The sequence below is a fragment of the Oryzias melastigma genome, linkage group LG11 (assembly GCF_002922805.2).
Source record: "Oryzias melastigma strain HK-1 linkage group LG11, ASM292280v2, whole genome shotgun sequence".
Lineage (NCBI taxonomy): Eukaryota > Metazoa > Chordata > Actinopteri > Beloniformes > Adrianichthyidae > Oryzias > Oryzias melastigma.
Genome location: NC_050522.1, coordinates 26,992,606 through 27,000,542, shown reverse-complemented (window position 1 = coordinate 27,000,542; position 7,937 = coordinate 26,992,606). Strand labels below are relative to the sequence as shown.

Genomic DNA, 7,937 nt, shown 5'->3' with positions numbered 1-7,937 from the left:
CAGGTGAGTTTTCCTCCTTCAGGTGAGTTTTCCTCCTTCAGGTGAGTTCTCCTCCTTCAGGTGAGTTTTCCTCCTTCAGGTGAGTTTTCCTCCTTCAGGTGAGTTTTCCTCCTTCAGGTGAGTTTTCCTCCTTCAGGTGAGCCTGGTAAAACGCTGTTAGTGATGTTTGTGGTTCCCTAAAGAAGCGTCTCAGTCTTCAGGAAACGCCGTTGGTCCTCCGGATCCTCTGCAGCGTGACGGCAGAGGCGAAAGTGATGCAGCTGCCCTCCAAAACGCCACCTGGCTGATGTTGGCGTCACGCCGCCGTTTCCTCCCATCTCGTCTCTTCCTGCAAACCTCTCGGGACAATCGCAGCAATTAACGCGGCGCAGTAATTAAGACGGTCTGCGGCGCCCGTTGGCGCGGAAAGGAGCGCGGCCGTGGTGAGACGGGGGCCGTCCACGTGCCCAGCTCGGCTGCCATTTTGTGCCAGTCTCAACACCTAAGATGGTGGCAGGACTGTGACTTGGCGTGCAGGAGAGGAGGACGAACCCGCGAGGGAGGGGCTGGCGAAGAGGAGGATTATGGGATTGAGGAGGGAATCTCTCATTTTCACTTCTAATTCTGAATGTCTAAGACAGGGGGGGGGGGCGCGTCACATCGCTGCCCCACATGCACTCCACGTGCACGAGTTCACCCACAAACACAAACCTGCACACAGCTGCAGTGAAAACAATCTGATCTGGGTCGATCTGTCAAACGTTCCCAGTGCACGTGCACGTGCACATACGTGTGTGACAGAGCTGTCCTCATAGGGACCGCCCCCAGCATGCAAATTACATTCATTATGCAAATGTACACAATTCACAAGCAGCCGTCTGAAAGAGGAAGTTGGAGTGATTCTGCAGGAAGTGCTGCCCTGCTCAGAGGCACGAGGTCAGCAGGAAACGTGGCGTCTTCAGGACCAGGAGGACCACTGGACCAGTTAGTCTGTTTCAGGTGTTTATGGTTTGGTGTAAGGATGGAGCGGTCGGTGACGCCTACAACTGAACTGACAGGTTTGGATGGCATTGACCTTCAAACCTGATGGTCTTCAGCCTCAGAGCTTCTAGATTCTCAGAGAAACCACAGAAGCTGTTTGGTAAGGGTGGGGGGTCCTGTCTCCTCCCTCAGTGGAGACGTTCTCCTCTGAGGATCATAAAGAAGGATAACTTTAATGGACGTGTGGAAGCTCCTAACGAGCACTAACGAGCACTAACGAGCACTAACGAGCACTAACGAGCACTAACGAGCACTAACGAGCACTAACGCCTCCAGACGCCTCTTGAAGGTCCGTCTGACCTGATGCTGCTGGACGAGTTAAAACCTGAAGAGTCTCGTTATCAGGTTAGGAGGTGATGAGGAAACGAAACAAATATATACGGGTCAGATACGTGCACGTACATGTAGATTTACACATGGAAATGTATACATCTACATGAACACATGAAGAAATATTTATTCAGATGTTTACATTCACCGTCGTCCACATTTCAGCCTCAATATTTCCAACATCAGAGATTTACGTTACGTTAAAGAAAACCTTTTGACGGATTATCTAAACTGATGCAGGATTTAAATAAACAGAAATGAGACTTTCTATTATTATAGGTTTTGATCATTTGATTGTTCAAATTGAAATAAATGTACATAACTTAGTTGTAAAAGATAAATTCTCACAATCAGGTTAAAACATGTTCAGACTTCAACAGAATCTTTTTTAATGAAAAATGTCTAATTTTCTGTCTTCCAGGAACAATAATTGTATTAATAAAGTTTTTTCAATAACAAATTTATCTTAGAACACAGATCTAAGTAACTAGAATATTTCTCTTAAGATGTGAAGTTTTGGAAAGATAATGTTTTGACCTCTTTGACAGATTTTGTTTTATTATAAAAATGTATTTTGAGAATTTCTGACTCATTTCTTTGAGGTTTGTTTCTGCAGTTATTGTGGAATTTTCTACAGTAAAAATGAAACATAAATGTATATTTTTGATGAGTATATTTTTAAATCACTTTAGAGACAGTTTGATGTCACTAGAATGAGTTTAATGTATTAAATGTGTTTTTCCTGAAGATGTGAGCAGATTTAACCGTTTGAAGGAAACCTGTTCTAACGCAGTGAAATCCTGTTTGTGTCAACAACAACAACAACAACAACAACATCCTTGCTCCCTCGTGCGTTTAGCGCCTCACCTGCACGTCGCCGGATGTTGAAGGTTCTTCCGTTTCCGTCCCGCTCATGTTTTGGGATTCTTGTTACTTTCGGTTATCTAGCTTTATGAAGATGTACGTCACTCATACAGCTAGATAACCAAAGATAACAGACAACCCCTCCCGCCCTCCCGCCGGCTGAGCGCGCGCTCTCTGACAGCAGCACACCTGTAAACACAACCAGAGAGTCTCACGCGCACAGAGCGGCTGGATGTGGAGCAGACAGACGGTCGATCTGAAGAATCATGTTTACACGTCTGCAGCTTCACGGGGAAACACAAACAAACAAACAAACAAACAAACAAACAAACAAACACAAACAGAACAACAATCTGAAAATATTATTATTAACGGAGATGAAAAACCTTCAAATCCGTTGTTTCAATGTTTATTTACATTTTGATTTTCCTATAATTACTTTAAATTGATATTTGGGTTTGATCAGTTTTGACTCGTTTATTTCCTTAAATGTTAATTTAGACATTTAATAGAGAATTTTAAGTCAATTATAATGTCATTTACATTTACATTTCTTGAAGAATCCTCTTTCTATTTTCTTCTTTCAATTGAACATTTTTAATTCCTCTTAAATCCTTCATTGATGTTTCCGAGGTGGTGATGACGTCACGCAGAACAAACGTAAACATTTCTGTCATCTAAACGCAGATGAAGCTTCCCGTCACGAGCACGTTCTGCGCGTGAGCGGCGGAATGACCCGTGTCAGCTGTGTGCGCGCGCGCCTTCAGGCCCCGACAAACGAGCGCGCGCGCGCACCTTTAAAGACAAAATCCCAGGTCGTTTTAATAAATAAGAACATGTTCTTATAAATGTCAAATAAAAACTAAATCAAGAAAAACAATAAAATCTTCGTTTCGTTTTAATCGCCTTAAATTCTCATGAAACTATTTTCATGTCTTAGTTTCAGTGAATTTCAGGAACATTCGAGTTAAACCCAAACATTTAACATTAGTTTGAATTTAAAATAAAATAGAATATTGTTTTTTTATTAAATCAACATAATAACTGTAGATGTTTTTTATGTGATTTTCCTTTAATTAATCATCAACCAGAAGAAGGAACCTGGAGGAGATGGACGCGCACGCTCGGGTGAAGCTGCGTCTGCAGCCGGAAGGAAACACCTGCGAGCTTCACCTGTAATCACCTGCAGCTCCGCTGAAGCTCCATCCTCAGATGATCTGAGCACGAGTCTCAGGATAATAACGCAGTGTTGTTCATCCTAAACCTTCATCTGAAACCCGCAGAAGTCTCCTCTGAACACCCCGGTTCCGGTCCGGACGGGTCAGCTCCGGCTCATCCTCCTGACTGATTGAAGTTTCGGTCGTGATCCGGTCCGTGATGCTGTCACTCAGTCACGCGCGCGCTCTGATGTTTCACCTGGACCCCTAAACTTTCTTTGATTGGAGGGAAATCCTTTTTTTCTTCTCAGGAATTCCCGCGCTTTTTAAGCATCTCAAACCTGCAGCATCTTCATGAACATCATAACCCACAGCACAGGCGGACGCTGCTCCACAGCACAGGCGGACGCTGCTCCACAGCACAGGCGGACGCTGCTCCACAGCCGGCCGTCCGGGGTTTGATTCCCTCAGATTAAGGCCTTATGTAAGAGCAGCAGCGCGCGCGCCTAATCCCAGATTTGAGGCCCGGAGGTTTGGATTAATAATCTCAGAAGATTTTTATTCCATATTTTTAGTTTGAAACGAAATGATTCGATAGATTTAGTGAATGTTTGTCTTCTATTGAGGCTCCATTCGGCACCGGAACCACGAGGCCACGACGGTGAGGATCCGAACTCCAGAACCTCGTTAATGAAGACGGGGGGGGGGGGTATTAAATTATATTTGATATTATTAAATTATATTTGATATTATTAAATTCTTACAGCCGGTTTGTGTCTCTGGTCACAGAAATGATGCGACATAAACTTATGCAACAGTCGCAGCCGCGTTGGCGCGTAAATGTGACGGGTCAGAAAATGATGAAAGTTCCGACTGGACCCTGGAGGATGAGAGGATGTGAGGTTCGGGTTCGGGTTCTAAACGGGATGGAGGAGAGCTTCCTGAAGGGGACCAAACATTTGGACCTTCCCCGCTGGTGCCGGTCCCGGTTCTGCCTGAACTCACCAGAACAACCTGATGGGCCTGCGGACCTGAAGTTCCTTCAGTCTTTGTCAGAACTCTGTGTCGGTGGTACCGGGCGGACTCACCTGTTCTCCGGGGTCCAGAGCTGGGTTTGGGTCACATCCCGACCCGCGCGCACAGATCCTCGGGCTGGAGCCAAAAGAGCGCGTGCGTCCGGAAGCTCCGGCTCCATGGTTCTGGATCCTGCTGGCGTTTCTCCTGTCGGACTTCCACGTCCTCCCGGACCGGAACCGGGGCTCCGGCTGGACTGCGGTCTCCATCCCGCGGTGCCTCAGTGGCTTCATGTCTCATTTGTCCAGAATCATATACGGTGAAAGTCCCGCCCCGCGTGGATCAATGAGGTAACACTGACCCCGCCCCCCGAGATCTTTTTATTATGCAAGACAAAAAATGCTAAAATTTTAGGCGCCAAAAGCGACTCTCACGCACGCCTCCAAACAGACGCGCGCAGAAGTGCACCAGCAATCCTCCAATCACTGTAACCCCTTCATGTCTGGCTCAGCAGCGCGCGTGTCATGATCTGCTTGACGTGCACGGAGAAGTTTTCTTAAAGAGTCTGATGTTCAGGTTTGAGGAGCGAATCATGAAGATGGAGGTGGACGTTTGTGTCCACACATCTCCTTAGGGAGATGGTTGAGGAGAAAGATGGAAACTCCTGCGTCTGCGTGACTCCAGCTGCGTCTGCGTGACTCCAGCTGCGTCTGCATGACTCCAGCAGCATCTGCATGACTCCAGCTGCATCTGCGTGACTCCAGCTGCGTCTGCGTGACTCTAGCTGCGTCTGCGTGACTCCAGCAGCATCTGCCTGACTCCAGCTGCGTCTGCGTGACTCCAGCTGTGTCTGCGTGACTTCAGCTGCGTCTGCGTGACTCCAGCTGGGTCTGTGTGACTTCAGCTGCGTCTGCCTGACTTCAGCTGCGTCTGCGTGACTCCAGCTGCGTCTGCATGACTCCAGCTGCGTCTGCGTGACTTCAGCTGCGTCTGCATGACTCCAGCTGCGTCTGCATGACTCCAGCTGCGTCTGCATGACTCCAGCTGCATCTGCATGACTCCAGCTGCGTCTGCGTGACTCCAGCAGCATCTGCCTGACTTCAGCTGCGTCTGCATGACTCATGCTGTGTCTGCGTGACTCCAGCTGCGTCTGCATGACTCTAGCTGCGTCTGCGTGACTCCAGCTGCGTCTGCATGACTCTAGCTGCGTCTGCGTGACTCCAGCTGCATCTGCGTGACTCCAGCTGCATCTGCATGACTCATGCTGTGTCTGCGTGACTTCTGCTGCAGGGTCGTAACTCCAGCTGCATTTCCCTTATTCCAGGCTGTCTGCCACAGACGGGCTGTACACAATCATTAGGTTTATGTCTAGATTGATTAGATTTAACTGTGAGTCGATTCATATAATAAGTCTCTGATCTGATTTAGTGGATATTGGTTTATTCCAAATGATCCAATTGAATCCGATTCACTGACCTAAAATAGAACCAGAACATCAGAGTTTCCAGATTAATTGTGTTTCTTCAAGATAATCAAGTGTACTTTAAATCTATGTACAAGTAAAGAAGAATGAAGGTTAAAACCATTCACATTTTAATTTGATAAAGTCCAGCCCACTCTTGTTTTTCCACATCACAATAATCATTATTAGAACATACTAGCACCCTGGATGGTCACGTGACTTTGATCGATTCAAAGACTGGAATGATTGTTGATGAGTTTCTGCTGCACCACATCATCATTTTAACATAAACTTGTACTTTATGCGGACTACAGGTGCCGTTGCGCATGCCCGGCTAGCTCAGTCGGTAGAGCATGAGACTCTTAATCTCAGGGTCGTGGGTTCGAGCCCCACGTTGGGCGTCAGAAATGTTTTTTCTTTGCTGAGGCATCCGCTTTACTGTCGACAAATATGAAAAAATCATCATGAGTGTTCAATAGACCCATGTCAAAGGTCGTCCTTTTATTTCAATAATTACAGACTTGTTTTTAAAAAGCGTAAATATCTGACCACGTGACTCAAACAGCCTCTCGCGCCGTGATTCATCCAGAAACCAAACGGGTCAGTTTGAGAGGAGCTTTGGAGGGTCGATGAGTTTATTATAACGAGCTATATAAACACATGCAAAGATTTTTGCTTTAATTTTTCGATAAAAAACACTTGACAGAATTTCCATCTGTATGTTCTGGAACAAGTTAAATAAACTACATTTTGGGGCAAGAATGAAACTCAGAGTTTTACCTCCAGATTTTCTGCAGTTTTTAGGGTTTTCCCTGTGAATTTACAAACTTGTTCGTTTTTTTAATACTGTCAAAATCACGTTTCTGATACATGATGATGTCGATGGTGAAATGAAGATGTGGTCACGGGTCTGTCAAACAGCTGAAATAAATATGAGGACTGATTTATTGATGTCATCTGAATAAAAACAGCTGATACTCGCCTCCGGGTTTGGGGTCAATCATCTAAATGTGATGCGTTCTCTGCTGCTGCCACCATGTGGCGGGTTCATGCATTGCATGTACAGGACATTTGTCATCCCATGATGTGCGCCCCCTGCTGGTCAGTAGTGGAGCATTCAGGCCATATTCTGCATTTTTCCTTCTTTTTTCTCATAAATATGAGCTGATAATATTGTGAAGATTTTATTGTCATAAAAGATTAAATATTTGAAGCAACAAGTTAACTCCTCCCCTTTTTTATCTTAAACATAGTGTTTTTCAAATTTAGAACGAGTCTAAAGAAACATAAAACATTGTATTTTAAAAAACACATTACAGTAACAGTAATAATAATAATCAAAGCTATAAAGAACTATATGGACTTTCTTTATCCTTAAATATGGATCACAGGGATCTTCTGGTTCCTGGTTGGATGGTCTGATGATTCCCTGCATTAACTGTATATCTATGAAGGTCAATCCAAACCCCGACTCTGTTGTTGATCACGTTTGTTATGAATTCTCTGTTCTGATGATGTTTTATTCATTAATTGAGATGATGAGTTTATCAGGGATGATATTAGGAGGTAAACTCATGGAAGCAGCTCTGCACAATGACAGCTCTGTGGTGCGTTTGCATATTTCTTTGGTTTGTGTCACTAAACACAACAAACACTCTTTCTTCTTGTGAGCTCACTGCTGATGTCCTGAATGAATCCTCGTCTGAGATGAACAGAATCAACAGTTATTTACTCCTCAGAGGACACAGATATCTGTGAGGAGAAACCTGTCAAACCTGCAGTTCCTCCAAAATCTGAAACAGGAACAGGCCGTAGATAGAAGAGCTCATCTAGTGTTTTTGTTCAGATATTTTTCTTAACTGCCTGGAGTCCAAACACAGCAGCTTCCTGCTGATCTCCTGCTGATTGCAGCTCAGAATTTGAATATCACAACAACACATCGTGACACAAATTTATGAGTTTGGGAAAACAAACCTTCCTAACAACAGAGGAGCAGGAGGAGGACGAGGAGGAGGAGGAGGAGGAGCAGGAGGAGGAGCAGGAGAAACAGGAGGAGCAGGAGGAGGAGGAGCAGGAGAAACAGGAGGAGC

The 7,937-nt window shown here is 45.2% G+C and overlaps 2 long non-coding RNA genes and 1 other non-coding gene across 3 annotated transcripts in view; 2 read left to right on the top strand and 1 right to left on the bottom strand.

Moving 5' to 3' along the window:
* The window catches only part of LOC112162696, an 8,064-nt gene extending 3,266 nt beyond the window's left edge, over window positions 1–4,798 (bottom strand). Inside the window, exons 1-2 of the long non-coding RNA XR_002922131.2 lie at window positions 4,460–4,798; window positions 2,218–2,403 (exon numbers count right to left, since the gene is read on the bottom strand). This is a non-coding gene — a long non-coding RNA (uncharacterized LOC112162696). The remainder of the gene's footprint in view (window positions 1–2,217; window positions 2,404–4,459) is intronic.
* Window positions 3,321–4,073, top strand: LOC112162697. Its single transcript, XR_002922132.1, has 3 exons — window positions 3,321–3,584; window positions 3,683–3,902; window positions 3,998–4,073. It is a non-coding gene; the product is annotated as an uncharacterized LOC112162697 (long non-coding RNA).
* A 1,377-nt stretch (window positions 4,799–6,175) lies between the features above and the next one.
* trnak-cuu lies at window positions 6,176–6,248 on the top strand. The gene has a single exon. It is a non-coding gene; the product is annotated as a tRNA-Lys (tRNA).
* The last annotated feature ends 1,689 nt before the right edge of the window (window positions 6,249–7,937 follow it).